At 36.9% G+C, this 19,734-nt stretch overlaps 1 long non-coding RNA gene across 1 annotated transcript; it reads left to right on the top strand.

Annotated features, from left to right (window-relative positions):
• Positions 1-14,076: 14,076 nt before the first annotated feature.
• LOC135154770 (uncharacterized) lies at positions 14,077-18,475 on the top strand. Its single transcript, XR_010294207.1, has 5 exons — positions 14,077-14,393; positions 14,953-15,128; positions 15,786-15,903; positions 16,314-16,428; positions 18,124-18,475. It is a non-coding gene; the product is annotated as an uncharacterized LOC135154770 (long non-coding RNA).
• Positions 18,476-19,734: the final 1,259 nt, after the last annotated feature.

Below are 19,734 nucleotides of genomic sequence, written 5' to 3'. Positions count from 1 at the left end.
AGACCATTGAAGCAAGGGGGGACAGGGGCTATCTTCCAGATCATGGGTGTAAAATAAAAAATCACTCCCAGGTAAAAAAAATCAATAGGGGCGAATGGTACCCCCCAACTCCCTCAGGTAAAAACTAGCCCTAGCTTGAGCCCTTGTGAATGTAATCGGGCAGAAACAGGAGTGGGAAAATATGTACTGCATTTTTTTTTCAGATTCAGACCCCTCCCCCATAAAACTCTTTTATGAGAACAGAATATTTCTCATAATATGCAGATAGCTAGGTAGGTACTTCTAAGATCAATACCAGGAAGGAAGCAATAAGGTCATTGCTCTGATTTCATTCTGTGTATTCTAAGACGGGATTGTTTTCCTGTAAGCTAATATGACCTGCGATCTCCCTCTTCCACCGAAACTTGTATGGTATGAAGAGTGTCAAAAGGCCCCTGCATCTATGAAAACACAAACCCCCAAGTGCCTTGGGATGTGGCAGGATTTTGGTATTAATGCATCGATCCCCATTGGAGGCGTGCAGCGGTGGTGGTTGTCTAGCAACGGGAGATGGGGTATACCGCTCCTGGCTGTTGAGCGGCGGCGGGAGATGCCCTGATTGAGAAGTGACTCCTCGCTATCTAGGTCTCCTTTATTTCTTTTGACGACGGTGGGAAAAAGGCCCAGGAGCGAGAAAGTGTGAAAAACTAGGACAGTCCTGTATATTTTAGCATGTTGGTTAAGAGATACAGTCAATGGCCTCGTTGCTTTGATGGGTTACGGGATGCCGCTTGCCTTTGCCAGTGTAACGGAGATGGGCACTGGCTGGTCACTGACTGTAGGCTAGAGAGTCGCAGGGGTCGTCGGAGGTCACTGGTGAGGACAGACAGGGTGAAGAAACCCTGTTGACTGATGATAGTCAGTTATCACCCCATGTTGAACCCTGGATAGGTTCACACACCTCAACGGCAAGAGCTACGACTTCTACATCCTCCATTAATAACATCTACGACCAACAAATCAGACAAAGGGGGAGGAAAGCCGGCCTGGCTGTCAAACTTTTTATGTCTTGTTTGCCGATAGGTTGTTGTCTTGCCTACGCTGAAAGCTCGGGGCTTGCTAATTACTAACCCTGCTCATTCTTCACGTTTATCATCAATTCTTTCCAGAGGCGGTTTGGGTTATGGATGAACTATCCACGTTCTCTTTTTACAGTAAGACAACACACATTTCATTCGGGTGTAAAAGTAATATGAAAGCACTTATGAAGAACCTCTGAGATTTACAACTGACTCCCCGCCCCCATGAACAAATGTCCTACAGTACAAAACCATGGAGCCTACTATTAAAGTAGGGTCCATGATAAAAACAATATAATTTTCTTTCTTTCTCTTCATTGTGAGGCTACTTATAAATTTTAATTGATAAAAAAATCCAGTACAATTTTTTTTTGTAATGGAAATTGCAAAAGCTGGCAATCTAAAACTCATGCTAGCCAATCTATGAGTTTAAAAACTTATGCTGAAATGCCCACTAAAAGTAAACTGGAGATTAAAAAAGGTGACGCTTTTATTGGAGCGACTAAAAAAAAAAGATAATTATACTAAATTAGGCAATAAAGAATGTTTAATTACAATGAATACTGTTACATTATCCATATTGAACAGTGTATTATACATCCTACATAGATGTGGAAATACCTTGATCATGGGTGAGGGGAGGGGACACTGCCAAATATTTGGACACCATGGCTGTACACAATGACAAGTGGGTTATGTTTCATGGTGATGTATACATGTACCATGGAAAATGTATCAAAATTGCCAAAACCAGGGAAAGGGGATGTACGCAGTTGTTCACCTTTCATCATGAAAATTGAATATTTCAGGCATTAATTAGGGAAATCATTACGAAAGGGAAAATACATGTTTATGGTCAAGTATGTACAAGCACGGTAGCCATCTTGTAATTACAGTGCCCCCCCCCCCCCCATCCACCCTTCCTCCTCCAGCAGTTGGGGGGTTATAGGAATACTAAATTGGGTTTATTCTTGTTTTGGGTAATAATGTGCTCTAGAAATTACTTGAATGCACTTCAACCGGGCATAACTTTGAACAATGGGCGAAACTATATTTACACATATAAGGTGGATTAAAAAAAAAGTAATTATGCAGTGTAACCAGGCTTAATGGTACAAGAGAAAGAGGCATTGCCCCTATAATTTCTCAGGTAGTGAAAAAGACAAGAAAAGCAAGAGAAAAAAAGAAAGAAGGTAAAAGAAAGAATAAAGAATGAAAAAGAGTTTCTGGGTCATGTAACTCCTTTGCATACATTATCTTAATTCATTTGTTCATAAAATTGCTTGTATTGGTCTTTATTTGTACACTGTAAAAAATGAAGTGCTAATTTAGCACTCACAGTGCTTGAATAGTGACTGCACGAGTACTGATATTTTAGTTCAAATTTGAATTACAAAATCAGCACTCGTAGTGCAGTCACTATGCAAGCACTGTAAGTGCTAAATTAGCACTTCATTTTTTTACAGTGTACATTTATTATTTGATTTATGGGGGTGGGGGGTTCATAATCTATTTTTAATCTTTCATTTTCTGGTTTTAATTATTTAATTATCTTACTCATTTTCTGATTGACTCATTTATCTTCTTATCTATCTATGAATTTGATTTTCCTATTTATTTCAGGGGAAGGGATGTCAATCTCGGGGTATATTCTTATTTTTTTACATTATTAAATGCATGTGATCTGATTTATTTTAAACCTTTTTTTGGTTGCTGAAAATGATAGAGTCACATATAAGTATTCAACAGGGGGCTTCTCCTTGAGGATATGGCTTATAATCCTTGTTGTAACCAAAGGCAGAGGTCACGCTATGGGGGGGGGGGGTTAACTGCTCCCCCCCCCCCATTTTTCTTGCAATGAAAAAGATAAGAGGAGAATATCCAGGTAGCTATGTAACTCTTTATTAAGCTTGTAATATTATAAAAATACACCAACCCCCCCCCAACCGTGGATCACTATAAAAAATTGAGCTCTATTTGAAATTTTGTGTACAGAGGAAATTCAGTATCATGGGGTTGACCCCCCCCCCCCCCCCCAGGTAAAAAAAAAAATTATTCTCCATATTCTACTATTTTAGGACGGTAGAGTTGTGATAGATTGCAAATCATCTGCAAAGTAGAGATTGATCTTTAGGTTTACTTTGCAAGAGATAGAATCGAGGATCGCATTAAAATCTATGATCATTGTAGAGCTCAAGTGATTATTTTTCGTCTGAACTATTGTTTTCTCAAGATTCCTTATTTTAACCAGTTGATTTGATATTCTCAAGAATCCCATGGACCCCGCTTTATCCAGATTTCCATCAGTTATAGGTAAAACAGGGCCCTACTGTGCATGGTACCCTTGTATACTGTCGAAAGCAAGAGAAGTATGTTTTCACCGTGAATTTAGACTAGCAAGCAGTACAAATCCAAGCATCATAGCGCAGCTAATCAGTCGTTTGATGACAAAGCTGTGAGATTCTGACAGACAGTCTTGCCAAATTGCAATGAGTAAATCCTAGCATAAAAGAGCTCTCTAAATGTGTACTGTTCGGAAAATACAACAAGTTCCTTCGCCAGCCTTGCATGCGTTCACCTATACCGTGGATCCATGCCTATATGACTACACTACTAGTCCATGAAGGGACTATGTGCACTACGACTCCCTGAGTGGCTGACTGCCCGACTGACTATGGAAAGAAGCTGGTGACCAATGCTTAAAGAGTAACCCCAAAGTCATCCTTCTCCTGATTCGTCTACAGCTTGTTACTACGGTAGTCAATGCACACACTCTATCCACCAACCACTCGTCAATCCTCGCTTCTGATTGGTTGATTAGGATGGGCTATTCTACTTTCTAGAGGGGCGTGCAACATCTATTTGCACAAAGGGACAGGTAAATACAGAGCCATCCCATTTTGGTTGAAGGGAATTGGTTATTTCTTTTTAGACATGACATCAACAAGTCTAACCCAAATAAAGTATAGGGGTGTGCAGCTTTTACAGTAGAGAGGGAAATCACAGGAACAAAAATGCACTCGGCAGTAATGACTACATTCCAAAACACAATAAGGGCATTAGCTTTATTCATAACTCACACAACCAGCTGATTATGTACTTAACAAAGACGTGGTTTGTGTGAATATTGATACAATGATAAGTATGGTATGTTTACCTTGTTATTAACTGGTAACTAGTTTTTTTTATATGAGGCACACTGTGCATAAAATAATTAGGAAAAATATCAGCAGTTAATCACAAGCAAATATGTTTATAGTCTAACCAACATTGTGTTTTTCCTAGATATTAGTTATAAGATTTAGAATTTCATGTTGTGCCGATATAATATATTTCCAAATTCCAAGTGAGGAATTTTTGAAGTCATCACTGGCACAATGACATTTCTTCTCTTCCCCAAAAGCGGGGCATACCCTATTATTGTCCTACAAAAAAAAAATTAAACTAGTTCATGGCCTAGTAAACTGGTTGGAGGAAAATAATTCAGAAAGCGCATGTCAGGCATGCCATATGGGGCGCACGACTATAATGTTACTGACTCTAATATGATTCAAAGCATTTAGGGTTAATAGCGATGGCAGTGTCAGGGCACTTTTTAGTGTGTGTGTTTCTTCACTTGGGCAGACAGGGAATGATGAGGAAAGAAGACGATGGATGGGGCTTGGTCAATTTCAGATAGGGGAGAATGTAGGGCAGAAGGGTGGAAAGAAGATCAAGGTGGTGGAAAACTGGGCTGCGCAGATACAGTTGAGTCCTCACACTGGATCACGGCGGAGAGAATTGTATCATACGGGCCAGCAAGTGAGTCAATACGATATGATAGAGAACCGGTTCACCTTCCTTCTCTCGCCGCCGTCCATCCAAAGGTAGTCATTTGAAGGAGAGAAGGATTATGATGGAAGGAGAAAGGGAAGCATTGACAGATCAATTATTCAATGTTTGACATCACGCGAGACAGAGAAAGAGAAGGGGGAAAGGGAAAGAGAGAGAGGGGGAAAGAATGTTGGAGGTAATGAAGCGAGAGGGGAAAAAAGGAGAAAAGGAAGGAAAAGGAGAGAAAGGTGAAAGTAAATAGAGAGAGAGAGAATGAGAAAGATTAAAGGAGAGAAAGAGAAGGAAAGAGAATAAGGTGGAAAAAAAATAAACGTGAGACAAATATTGGGAAAGGGCAAGGGATAGGTGGATGGAATTAATGGAAAGTGAAAGAAGTTCTAGAATAGAAAGAGGAAGGGGGAGAGGAGGGGGGAAGACAGTGAAATGGAAAGTAAAAGAAACTGAGGAGAAAAAGGCAGGGAGAGAAAGAGAGAGAAAAAAGACAAGATGAGAGATTGAAGAGGTAACTTGCCAACCATCAAAAGAGACAGATAAACAGAAAAAAAAAATGTGTTAATATGAAAGAATACTATAAATTTACACAAGTACCTGCTGAAAAGAAGGTACTAATAGTCATGCATGCAAACAAAGAGAAAATTGGGAGGAGACACAAAAAGCTTTGATGCAAAGGAAAGTCGATCAATACAGATGTACCAGAGGGACTTTCTAATCCCATTCATGAAGAAGGAGGAGGGGGATATTGTAAAGGGTCAGGGAAAGGACAAGGTCTATCATACTTACAGGTTAAAAGCACCAAGTACGACAGGTTAAAACACAATTAAAACTCAATGACAGAGGTTGGTCCCTTCCATTCAGGTTTTTTCATGAATTAACAACAAATTATACCCCTTATCATACTGCACTTTTCCCTGGTAAACTTCGCCAGCAAAGGGGATAGTGTCCAGTGCGAAAGGTACACAGGAGAACTTCCCCGGCAAAGTTCGCAGGCGAAAAGGCCAATATGAAAGCTCAGTGGAGAACTTCTCAAATTTCATCCCCAAAATCCCCTACACCAAGATTCTGAGTGCTGAATAAAGCGGATTTCTGATCAATCCATAGAGTTAAATACCCTCAAACATAAAGTTTCTTGTTTATTAAAGATATAAATTATAAAAGCGTTTTTTTACATAAAAATGCATTGAAAATATTAAAATACCAAGTCCATTGACCCAACATGACCTTTGACCATGATCATGTGACCTATTAGATGTGTGCAAATTAAACATACTTGATTATCCTTATGTCTATGTTTCATGAACTACATTTGTAGATCCATAAACTTTTTAAGTTATGCCAATTCAACAAATACCAACACGGCCAAAGTTCATTGACCCTAAATGACGTTTGATCTTGGTCATGTTTCCTGAAACGCGCAAACAATATTCAGGGATACGTAGTCACTCGCAAGTCTAAGTTTCATGAACTACATGTAGATCCATAAAAGTTATGATGACAATTTCACAAATACCCCCAACATTATCAAAGTTCGTTGACCCTAAATGACCTTTGACCTTGGTCATAAGATCCAAAACTTGCACAGGATGTTCAGGGGTACTTAATTGCTCTGTGTAAGTTTCATGAACTAAATCCATAAAATTTCAAAGTTATGATGACAATTCCACAAATACCCCCAAAATGGTCAAAGATTGTTGACCTTAAGTGACCTTTGACCTTGGTCATGTGACCTGAAACTCAGGCAGGATCTGCAGTGATACACTATCACCCCAATATGTCTAAGTTTTATGAACTAGGTCCATACACTTTCTAAGTTATGACAACATTTCAAAGGCCTAACATTGGTTAAGATTTTGGTATTGTTTCCCAAACATGGTCTAGTTCATTGACCCTAAATGACCTTTGACCTTGGTCATATGACCTGAAACTCAGGCAGGATGTTCAGTAATACTTGATTACCCTTATGTCCAAGTTTCATGAACTAGGTCCATATAGGGAGGAGAGACCTGCGGGTCATAGTTCTGTGTGCGAGCCCTTCTAGGCGGCCAAGATTGGGTGGCTCCTCAAGAAAAGCGCCTTTGAATATCTTTGACAGATTATATGGCGCTATACAAATGCTGTGCATCATCATCATCATATACTTTTTAAGTTAGATGGAATTTCAAAAACTTTACCTTGGTTAAGATTACATACAGAACAAAATAAGGGCGTCAAAAACACTAAAATAATGAAAAAAGGGTATATATTTCGCTAGGAAAGCTACGTGTTTACGGTCAAATTTGCGAGGGTAAAAAAAAATACTAAAATGCTTTATAAAAGATGTACTTTTTGCCCCAACACTCCGTGTTTATAGAGTCTGATTTGAGCGAGGTGTGGGAGGTGGGGCGGTACGAAACCCAATGTAAAGTAAAGGTAAAGCTGACGTCTGTGACACAGTGACATAACAATTAAAATATTGCTGTACTTGTTTAGGGGGTCGATTCAGGGAATACTTGTCAAGGGTACCATTTTTTGTTACCAATACTTGTTAAGGGCAGGGTTTAAAAAAAATATGGATAATACTTGTTTAGGATGCTTTTCGAAACTCCATGGACGTGCCTGGTATCCACTCATCAATAGAAGTGCCCTCCCCCCCGGGCCAGAGCCCTGTAAATGTATGTGGTCTTGAATATTTCCTACCAGGGAAATACTGATCTCCCCCTATCAGAAAATTAAACTAGACTGTAGTATAAAGAGATAGAATTTGTATTGGCAATTAATTAAAAAGAAAATACAGTGTAATGAGATAAAAATGAAATGAAAATATTATGAAAAACAAAAGAGAAAGAGACAATATAAAATCAAAGAATAAAGTAAGAATAGATTATTCATAAGAAACACATTGACCTGACGAAGGCAAAGTTAGAAGTAAAAATACAAAATAGTAGAACAGATTTTGAATGACAGAAATAAAAAAGACCTGTTGCATAAGCGATATAATCGATATCAGAGCAACAAGTGCAATACAGCTCGCAGCAGTTTACAAATGTGGAAAAAAATAAGTATGTTTCCTAGCTAGTTTACTGGATAGGTCCAGTAAATAGCATTGAAACTCACTAAAAATAAAAATTGTAATTATTTCTTATGACTGTAAATTATAAGTTCTTTCATCTTGGGTATGTCACGATTGACAAATCTTACTAGCACTTCAATTAATTAGTATGTTTTTACACTGTTTATCATTTAAGAGTGCCAATCTGACAAAGTGGCAGCTTTAACATACATTTCTAATTCACTGGATATGTTTTTATGTTTTATTTACTAGGACTAGGTTATTGTCTGAGGGAGTTCTGCAAGAAAGTTTTTGCAATCAATTGCAAATTTCAGTTGCATATTTACGAGTGATAGGTTAAATTCATCTTAAGCAAATCAATATGCTTGTTGATACAAGAAGCACAAGTCTTATGGTTGATATGGGGACCAAAAATGGGCTTGCGATTGACTGCATGTTTCTTGCAACCCTCCATTAGAGTGCTAATCAGACACATTAGCAGCTTTCATGATATATTTCTTTATATTGACCGATCAGGCCAGTTCAATATCAAATAAGACAAAGTACAACAGTATATGCGTACTTCAGCTTCATAGAAGTATCATGTCTATTACACAAGCACGTATTATAGGTCACATCTTGTCCTTCACATGCTCTTTAAAAAAAACGTGGCAAACAGACCTTCATGGAAGGCCTTCTTGGTGTTTTATAATAATTGAGGCAGTAAATACTTCACCCACGTTCATGCAAATGAATATCATTGATCTATATATCGCTATCTTAGTTCATGCCCAATGGAGAATTTCCTTAAGATTGGGATATCAGGGATATAACCTTCTTCACTCCTACACAAAAAATGGGCTATTCCATTTTTTCACCGTAAAACGTTTAAAATGTTCTCTTTTCCTAAATATCCAAAGAGACATTCAAAGTTCAATTACATAACAGAAAAGGAGAGAAATAATGGCTGATGACAAATTAACTTTTGAATGATTGCCTTCTTTGTTTTGTTTGTAATCTTAATTCAATAAATATCAGAGAAAATTACACAGGTTTGGGGCTATTTTATCCGTGAAAAGCTCTAAAGAGCACTGGAAAATTCCAATTCACTACAATGTTAATGCTTCTGCAATGTTTAATTAACAAATTTGTTCATAATAAAATATCACATTTATTTTGAACCAAGTAGTATTCAATATGCACAAACATATATGCTTTTCACACTGCATTTCCTTAACCCCATACTATCCCACAGCTCATTAACATTGATGATTTTACCATACAGAGCGTGATTAATGTGCAATTTCGACTTCTGTGATTGGCTATTGCTTAGCCCCACTTTTCGTTTCACACTGCATCTCTTAGCACCGCAATTGTGGTGCTAGCACCGCAACAAGCCGGCTAACCCTGCTTTTTTGCAGGGCCAGATAGTACCGTATATTTACCGTGCTAGCCCACTTTGCTAAAACGTAGTGTGAAAACGAAGTGGGCTAAGCTTAACCCCGGGAAATTGGTGGGGCTAAGGCCCCCCCTTAGCCCCACCAATTTCCCGGGGTTAAGGAAAAAAAGTACAGTGTGAAAAGCATAATAGTATACCATATGGACAATATTGCAAAACTTATCTCTGGCTTGGATATTTTATTTTCATTTTCCAACAATTTTTACCATTATTCTGCTATGTGGGTCACGTTGAGGACTATGAACTATTAAACATCCTTCAATTATTTGGTATGGAGAGTGTGAAGGAAGGATTCACAGGAATCTAAAAATAAAATGCCATAAACAACCTCATATAAATCACAAATGGCAATTGATGGCAATCAACCACACAACGATTATATAGAATATCAATTTATAGTTCGTCATTTCTATATCATCAAATTCAAAGGAATAAAGCCATATTTTGCTGCCTATGATCTTGTATTGACTGCCCTATTTTTTATTTTTTTAAAGGAAAAGACTATGTGGATTTCATAATCGAATTAGAAATCAATACTTTTTCATTGATATTTGTACTTGTTATATGTATGTATTTGTTACTTGTATGCAGGGCCCCCAAGAAAAACAGTGTTTAGTCCACTGATGGGGTTACCCTGGGTAAACAAAACAAAATAAATAAATAAATTATGTTACAGTCATACCAACTGAACCGACTCCAAACCGACCGGCATTATTCCATTGATAATAACGTAATAGCTTTGGTGGGTCTGGAGTCGAATAGAGCCCCATTCACACTGCCATAGTGCTACATTATCTGATGTTGCCATGACTTTCCCTGGTCGTGGGAACACAATCACTGTTCATTATCCAGACCAATTCATTATAACAGTTCTTTTAAGTGTTTTTACCTCCAGTCCTATTCATTTTTTTTTAATTGGTATTGAAGAGAGTTAGCAAACATAGCATGATGAATTAAGCCTGAATGTTCAGAGGTTACACAGCAAATTTAAAAATTTCAAATGGGTCATGATTTTTTCTTTCCAAATATATTTATATTATTGCGTGTACTGTTTTGGGTATACAGACAACACGATTTCCCTGGATAATCCAATCGTCAGGATGTTCATTTTTCTAGGACACCGTTCTCATTATGCTTTCTAAAACTGGTTTACTAGAAACCAGTTTGGAAGATCGCTTTGCTAACGTTCCCATTTGATCACCCGAAAGTAGTTTTCAAAACCACTTCACGTAAAACGGTCTTGTTGCTATGGGAACACTCTCAGTGGGGTGGGTGACATGTTTCGCACGAAATTTTAAAACGGCAGCATAGGCATTTCACATACAGTGTGTGGTGTAGCGCGCTCGAAATGTGCGAAGATCGCTTCCTGAAGAACGGTTGCATGTGTCCTCACTTATGCTAAAACCAGTAACACGGCAAAGCGATCTTCAAAACTACATCGCGAGGTGGTTTTCTGAACCGGATTGGAAGATCGCTTCCAAGACCGCCTCGACCGTTCTCAATTCAACTTCTCATTACACGTTAAACTAGTTTTAGGATGGTAGTGAGAACGGTGTCTATCTATTGAAGGAGGGGAGGGTGGTGATAATATGAATACCTTCTGGCCTATAAATGGAAAGACCACTACACAATTTTAATCAAAAATGAATCAGTCAATATGCTCTGCTGAGCCCAATCCCTAAATCAAATGTTCAATGATATTAATGTTAAAAAAGACCGTATGAACTTTCATGTCCTCTTGCCCTCAGGTAGGTCAAATACCTGGCAGCTACCTGTATCCGAATCTGAAAACATCAACAACCACACCGTGCATGATAAGTAGGCCGTGTTGAATTGAACATTGTCTCAGTCGACATACTTTCTAAATGATGAAGCCGGGAATGGGAGCACGCTTATGAAATAGAAGACCCCTTTTAGGTTGCCACATTTAGGCTATGGTAATAATGAGAGCAACGGAGGCATACATTCGTGAACATAGTTGGCCTGCAGCTATAAGAAGTTAACCTCAATGTCCTCATTTCTTCCCAGGTAAAAAAACCAGTTGAAACCAGTTGAAATTTTAACTGGTTTCAACTGGAGTCAACTGGTACCAGTTGAAACCAATTGGCACAACTGGTAAACTCCCACCATGCCAGTATATTCCAGTTGAAACCCATTGTCCCAACTGGACATGCTGAAAACATACAAGTTTATTCCAGTTGAAACCAATTAACTATACTGGTATAAATTAGTACACCAGTTAATACCAGTTAAAACCAATAGGCCTTTCTGGTTTATCTACCAATAGATTCCAGTTTAAAACCCATTAGCCAAACTGGACCATTTGATGCCAGTTGGAACCCATAGAAACCCAATAGGTGTATATACCAGTTAATGCCACCTTAAACCCATAAACCATACTGGTATATCATTAAACCAATTGATACCAGTTAGAACCAACATGCATTACTGGTATACCTACCAGTTGATTCCAGTTAAAACCCATAAACCAAACTGGATCAGAGTGTTCCAGTTGGAACCCATAGACCTCCCATAACCCCACTTGAAACCCATTAACCATACTGGAATATCAAACCAATGGATACCAGTTAGAACCAATATAGGCATTATACTGGCATATCTACCAGCTGATTCCAGTTAAAAGCCATAAACCATACTGGAGCAGATTATACCAGTTGGAACCCATAGACCTCCCATAACCCACTTGAAATCCATTAACCATACTGGAATTTCAAACCAATTGATACCAGTTAAACCAGCATACATTACTGGTATACTACCAGTTGATTCCAGTTAAAACCCATAAACCAAACTGGAACATATTTTATCAGTTGGAACCCATAGACCTCCCATAACCCACTTGAAACCCATTAACCATACTGGAATATCAAACCAATTGATACCAGTTAAAATCAACATACATTACTGGTATACTACCAGTTGATTCCAGTTAAAACCCATAAATCAATTAAATTGGGACATATTTTACCAGTTGGAACCCATAGACCTCCCATAACCCACTTGAAACCCATTTACCATACTGGAATATCAAACCAATTGATACCAGTTAGAACCAATAAGCATTACCAGTATATATCTACCAGCTGATTTCAGTTAAAACCCATAAACCAAACTGGAACAGATTATACCAGTTGAAACCCATAGGCCACCCATGCATAACCCACTTGAAACCCATTAACCATACTGGAATATCAAACCAAATGATACCAGTTAGAACCAATAGGACTTACCAGTTGATTCTAGTAAGAACCTGTATATACATATATAATATATACATATATATATATGTATATAAGAGGCATAGTGGTAATGCATTGTACTTATTTCCAACAGAGTTTATATATATATATATTATATAAGAACTATGTTTTCATACCTTTGTTGTTTTATTTGTCGCTTCTCTTAAACTGTAACTGACTTTTGAAATATTTTTGTAATTGTTGATATCTGCAGTAATCATTCAAATTTCTTATCCGACAAGTCACTGGCTCAATATAGCTGTAACCCACTTTACATTAATATTTATATTTTTTTGTACAGATCATATTACTTCAAAGTCCTCTTATCTTTGTTTTTAATTCCTTTTGAGATAATTCTTTATGATTATCATTCATGAATGTGTTTCCTATATAACTATTATTATTGTTACCATCAACAAAGCGTTACTTTTCTTTAAAAAAAGCAAGTATTATTTCATACAATCCACTCTTTAATCTACATGTATTGTTATTCATTCAACATTGGTCAAATATATATTTATGTGAAAATGTTCATTATGTTAAAGGTATATACATTTAGCCTACTCCCAACATTTGTCCGTTCCTGCTTTTGACATTACTCCCCCCCCCCCTCCCTGTATACTTTTCTTTTTGTATCCCCTTTCCAATATTATACATTAGTATACTTTGTTATTTTTTTGTTGCTTATTTGTTTACTGAAATTTTGCTCTGTACAAATTCATGTAATTCAGCCTTTTACCACAATAAATGCCATGCATTTATCCATCCTATACACAGCTCGATTGAGGATAAGAGGAAAAAAATATCTACATAATAACTATAACTTAATTATTCTTTATGTTAATTTTAATATTTCCACCTTGAAAAGTTTCATTAAAGTATGTGGTTCGATATTACCATATAACTTAAATCGAAACATGTTATTTTCAGTGAAATTTTCTAGTTTACATTAAAAAAATTGTTATCCTAGATATTTGTTGCGAGAACAAAATTTCTTCCTATTTAATCCCTTTTTTCTAATTTAAGTTAAAGAGGACTATTTTACACTATTTTTACAAATCATATAAAAATTAATGTATTTTTCTTTTTTTAACTCACTGATATTTTAAAAATATTTTTGAAGGTGAATAGAATAGCTATTTTTTTCTATTTATAACGCGCATATTTATTGCTAGTTTACAACCTTGCCATGTTAAGCAAGGCTATCTTTATCTTTCAAAGAAAAAGAAAATAAATAAAATAGAAATAAAGAACAAATATTAAGCTAATTCATTCTTAAACTTTCAAAGAAAAAAAAAAGCTCCAAAAGCAGAGGCAAAAATCGTCATTTCTTGACTGGTTGCCAACCAAAACCAAACAAGAAGAAATGTTTATGTTAAGAAGTTCGTATATCTATTTTAAAACCTCTTTCTTGCTTTAGACCCCCCCCCCCCCCTTCATTATTCCTGACTCAGCAGATCTTCCTTCAATCACCGGGCGCGGGCGGGCCTGCGCATGCGCACTGAGTGCCACTGATCGCTATCGTCCGTATAATTATGCAAATTAACCAGCGCCGCCAAACGCAAACCGCCAATCTAATTTGAATTTGAAAGAGCCATCTTCGCCGCGCCGTTAATTTGCACCGCACTTTTATCGAGTGCTAGTGCGATAAAGAAGGATAAAGAAGGCCGTTTTAATAATAATTCAACCACTGAAATCACACGGACCAGATTTGGACAATGACTTGAAAGCTAAGACATTCGCAGTAGGCTCTACAGGTAAGTTAACAATTTTCTATGATTTTCTTTTCGTAGTTTGTTAAATGGCGCGGCTCGCAGCTAGCTGCGGGGCTAGCTGTAACGTTAGAGTTTGTCAGGACATCCTGTTACTGCCCCTCAGCGCTGCCTGCCGGCCGCGACTAGCCGGGCGTGGATGTGTGGCTGCCATGCCGGTGCAAGTCTGCGCACATACATCATATTGACCTTACGATTTGTGTTAAGATTTAACATGAATTTCTTTTTATTTCACAAAATCTTTCAGTTGATATTGTTCCATATATTGTTATAAGTAAATGAGAGAGATATGTGATCGAATGTGAAACTGATTTTCTTGGTCTTGGAAAAAATCTGAGACTCAGCCAGTTATGATTTTCAATTTCAGATTTAACATAACATTATGATAGTGGCCAGCGCGCGCACCAATCACTTTACACACGATTTGAGGATTTTGATGAGATTTTGAAATGCCGAAAATCGAAATTCATTATTTTTTCCACCATTTTAAGAGTCTGATTTTTTCATGAATAGCTGTTTATCACTTTTTGACTGTGTATTTCAGGAGAGAGGGAGACCCAAAACCACCTGGAGTCATACTGAGCCTCGAGGAGGAGATGAAGTCAGTGAACATGACCTGGGGTACCGGTAGTTTCCAGAAGAAGGCCCAGCTCAGAACCGCCAGGAGTAGCGATCCGAATACTTCGTTGCTGCCCTCCATATGAGGAGGCTGTAAGTTAGGTAATTCAGATGTCAAGTTTTCTTTTGGGGTCTTTGTGTATCTTCTATTATGAGAATTATGGAAAAGAGATGGTGATTTAATGGTTTTAAAGAAGTAAAATATGAAATTCTAGCACTTTTTTTAGGCCTAATATGAGTTCGGACACCCTACTTATAATTTTTTTTTTGAGGAGCGCGATATTTTTGTACATGACCCAAGCCTAGTTTCACCACAGATTAATTAATAGCTACACAGCTGTTGCATTTACAATTTTAATAACAATCTACAACAATTGAGCATTTTATAAAATTGAGTGTGTCTAGGAAAGCAAATTCGGAGGCATAAGGAGAGCCATTTATTGAGCTCCATGGAATTATAAACATGAAGGACTGATCTCTGCGACATCGATTTCAGAAGTATTCCCAAGACCAAGTGAACTTACTCATTTTTTAAATAAATATGATGATGTGCTGTTTATCATTATAGTTGAATCATTGATTCACAATCCCATGTATTTTTCTTAATGTGCAAATGGAATTTTACAACACTCTGTAGTAACCCTTGCCCGCCTTAGGTGTAGACATGTATTGCTATTCACTGTAATATAGATGTATTTTTATTCACTGTTCACTGTACTGATTATTTTTCTCTCCATTGTTTTAAAAAAAATTCTTCAGATACATCGCATCTACCAGCAAAGAACGTGTGCCAGTACAGGGAAGGAATGTACCTGTCGCACGTGAACTTTTCAGAGGCAGTGAGGACAACAAGATCTGCAAGCAAGTGATCCTTTTTGTAAGAAAATTTGTACATTTCACAATTAATTTTTTTTAAAGCCTTTGTACACATTTAGAGTATCAAGGCTTACAAAATGTAAAAATTAAATGTTTGCCCAAAAATCATTATGGGAAAGGTGGATTTCCGAGGAAAAATCAAATCTATCTTTGTTTACACAGTTGTACGAGCAACCTTATAGGAGGCTTGTCTAGGCTCCGTGATGAAAATACAATGTAAAAATTGATTCACAATCCCATGTATTTTTCTTAAAGTGCAAATGGAATTTTACAACACTCTGTAGTAACCCTTGCCCGCCTAAGGTGTAGACATGTATTGCTATTCACTGTAATATAGATGTATTTGTTATTCGCTGTTGTTCACTGTACTGATTATTTTTCTCTCCATTGTTTTTGAAAAAAATTCCTCAGATACATCGCATCTACCAGCAAATAATGTGTGCCAGTAGAGGAAAGGAATGTACCTGTCGCACGTGAACTCTTCAGAGGCAGTGAGGACTAGATCTGCAAGCAAGTGATCCTTTTTGTAAGAAAATTTCCAATTTGTACATTTTACAATTAATTTTTTTTAAAGCCTTTGTACACATTTAGAGTATCAAGGCTTACAAAATGTAAAAATTTAATGTTTGCCCAAAAATCATTATGGGAAAGGTGGATTTCTGAGGGAAATCTATCTTTGTTTACACAGTTGTACGAGCAACCTTATAGGAGGCTTGTCTAGGCTCCGTGATGAAAATACAATGTAAAAATGATAAAATTATCTTCATGGAGTCCTCTAGGCTAGCCAGTGACATGGGCCCATGCCCATCAATTTTAATTCATGCTTTTGCATAACCAAATGGCGTGAATTTAAAACTGGAAGTATAATTTCAGATTGACCTCCGAAATGAAACGTGCACAATTAGTCTGAACTAAAATAACATTTCCTGAATTTTTTCTTAAATCTGGAGGCTGAAGTATTTTTTTATCTTTGAAATTAAATTGGTTCTCGTTGTTTTTTACCTCTGACTTACCAGTATGTGTGGGGGTACCGTAGAAGTAGAATTAAAGGGATGGTCCAGGCTGGAAACATATCTCAATAAATAGAGTAAAATTCACATAGCAAAATGCTGAAAACTTGATCAAAATTTGATAACTAATTAAGGTTTTGAATTTTAAAGATTTGCATTATTCCGGTGAAATAGTTCTAGGCATGTCTTTATGAATATTCATTAGGTTGGCTGATGATGTCATATCCCAATTGCCCTTTTGTATTTTATTATATGAGATTAGGTTTATTAAGATATTTTTAACCAAGAACTATTGACAATTGGATTGACAACTGATTAGGTGCATTAGTTATTGACGCAACTTATTTCATTACAATGGAGACGCATCATTTACACGTGTATGAAAAAATCAAACATTTATGATTTCATCTAGTAACATAAAAAAAAAGGAAAGTGGAGATGTGACATCAGCCCACCTAATGAATATTCATGACGAAGTGCATACAACTGTTTTCACAAAATATTGATAAACTTTAAAATTCAATAACTTCTTGTTATCCTATTTTGATGAAATTTTCATCATTTTGCTCTGTGAATTTTACTCAAGTATTATTTAGATGTAAATATTTTCGGCCCGGACCATCCCTTTAATCCTCGGATAAAATTTTGTATTTCATTTTTTTTTTTTTTGCTTTGTCTTGCGTTTTTAAACATGTTCTGGGAACTGCTTTTTGAAAGTTGTCAGCATTAACAAGTTGTCTTTTTCCGACAGTTACCATAGTAACAGTCAGAGGCCAGTGCTTCTCAGCCAATCAAAAGCAATGATTTCACTGAAATAGTCGGCACTGACAATCATGAAATACCCATCAGATGTTAGCAGATAATGTGCAACATAGACTCCTAGATACATATATGCAAACATACATAGTCTAAGTCTTTATTATTAAAATAAATGTATAGGTATAAGGTCGAGGCAATTTCATCTCTGCGATGTCAATTTCAGAAGTATTCCCAAGACCATGTGAACTTACTATACATGTTGTAATAAAAATGATGATGTGCTGTCTATCATTTATAATTGAATCATTGAAATATGGAACTTAGAGAAGTTTCACTATCCCATGTATTTTCTTTATGTGCAGATATAATTTTACACCACTGAAATTTTGTATTACGGTATTCACTGTACTTATTATTTTTCATTCCATTGGTTTTTTTCTTCTAATCTTCAGATACATCGCATCTACCAGCAAAGATCAAGTGCCACTACAGGAAAGGAAGGTGTCTGTTTCACGTTTCCTCTTCAGAGCCAGTGAGGGCCCCAAGATCTCAATAAATAATAATTAAAAAAAGACTCCTTTATTATTCCTTTAAAAATAGTACATATTATTTATTGAAGGTAAATGCTTAGATGCATTATATTCAAATTTTGTCTCCAAGCTAGCATGTAAAAATTGGATTGACTACATATTTACTGTGTAAGTTAATGATCTTTGTTGACACATAATACAAGAATTATACACAGCATGTTACAGTTTGTAACATAATTTTCTTTCATTAAATTCCTAGTTTAAATACCATATAGATGTTTTTTGTGACTTTTGTCATTCTCTGATGTTTTTTGGTACAGATTTCAAGAGACTGAGGGATTGATTTACCAGAGCAAGTTTACAGTCCAATCCTGTTATATTGTGCATGTGGAAATTAACAAGGTTTCAATACAATGCTACAAATTTACCTTGATTCATTTCATCAGTCCTATGTGCAAGGATAATTATTTCACTTGTCCTTGCACATTGTTATAACAGGAGTGGACATTCAATGTAAAGATAATTGAAGATAATTTATAATTGAAATAACCGCCTGAGAGGGGGGGGGGGGGTGTTGGTACCAATATTCTAATGTGTGTGTGCGCAAGGAAAACGAAGGAGTGATTATACGAGAAGAGTAAAAGATCGGGAATATACATATCCACATGATTCATTTTTGTTTATGCTATACATTGCAGGGTGTTTCTAACTGGTACCACTTGACAATTTATGTTTCCAACTGGTCCTAACTGGTGCTTCCAACTTGTTCTAACTGGCACCAGTTGACAACTGGTGTTTCCAACTGGTTTTAACTGGCACCAGTTGACAACTCATGTTTCCAACTGGTCCTAACTGGCACCAGTTGACAATTGGTGTTTCCAACTGGTTTTAACTGGCACCAGTTGACACCTCATGTTTCAAAATGGTCCTAACTGGCACCAGTTGACAATTTGTGTTTCCAACTGGTTTTAACTGGCACCAGTTGACAATTCATGTTTCCAACTGGTCCTAACTGGCACCAGTTTACAATTGGTGTTTCCAACTGGTTTTAACTGGCACCAGTTGACAACTCATGTTTCCAACTGGTCCTAACTGGTACCAGTTAGGACCAGTTGTCAACTGGTACCAGTTGCTAACTGGTACCAGTTAGGACCAGTTGCCAACTGGTATTTCCAACTGGTACCAGTTACAATTTGTCAACTGGATTCCAGTTGATTCCAGTATTGGAATCAACTGGATTCCAGTTGATTCCAGTATTCCAATTTCCATATTGAATCCAGTTCGCTAACTGGAATCAACTGGTACCAGTACCAGTTGGATGAACTGGTCCTTAACTGGTTTTTTGACCTGGGTTTCTATCAATATAACAGAGCCCTCTCCTTTTTACATTATCTCTTCCCAAACCTTTGTTTCTCCCTCTTGTTACTTTCAGGAACAATTATCAAACTGATCATCAAATGTAATATAACAATTAATTGGATTCAGAAAGTGATTTTTTTCACGCGATACAAAGTGCAACCTAAGCTTTATCTC

The sequence above is a fragment of the Lytechinus pictus genome, chromosome 7 (assembly GCF_037042905.1).
Source record: "Lytechinus pictus isolate F3 Inbred chromosome 7, Lp3.0, whole genome shotgun sequence".
NCBI classification, from domain to species: domain Eukaryota; kingdom Metazoa; phylum Echinodermata; class Echinoidea; order Temnopleuroida; family Toxopneustidae; genus Lytechinus; species Lytechinus pictus.
The sequence above is the reverse complement of the archived record's forward strand: the minus strand, read 5'-3'. Positions and strand labels throughout refer to the sequence as shown.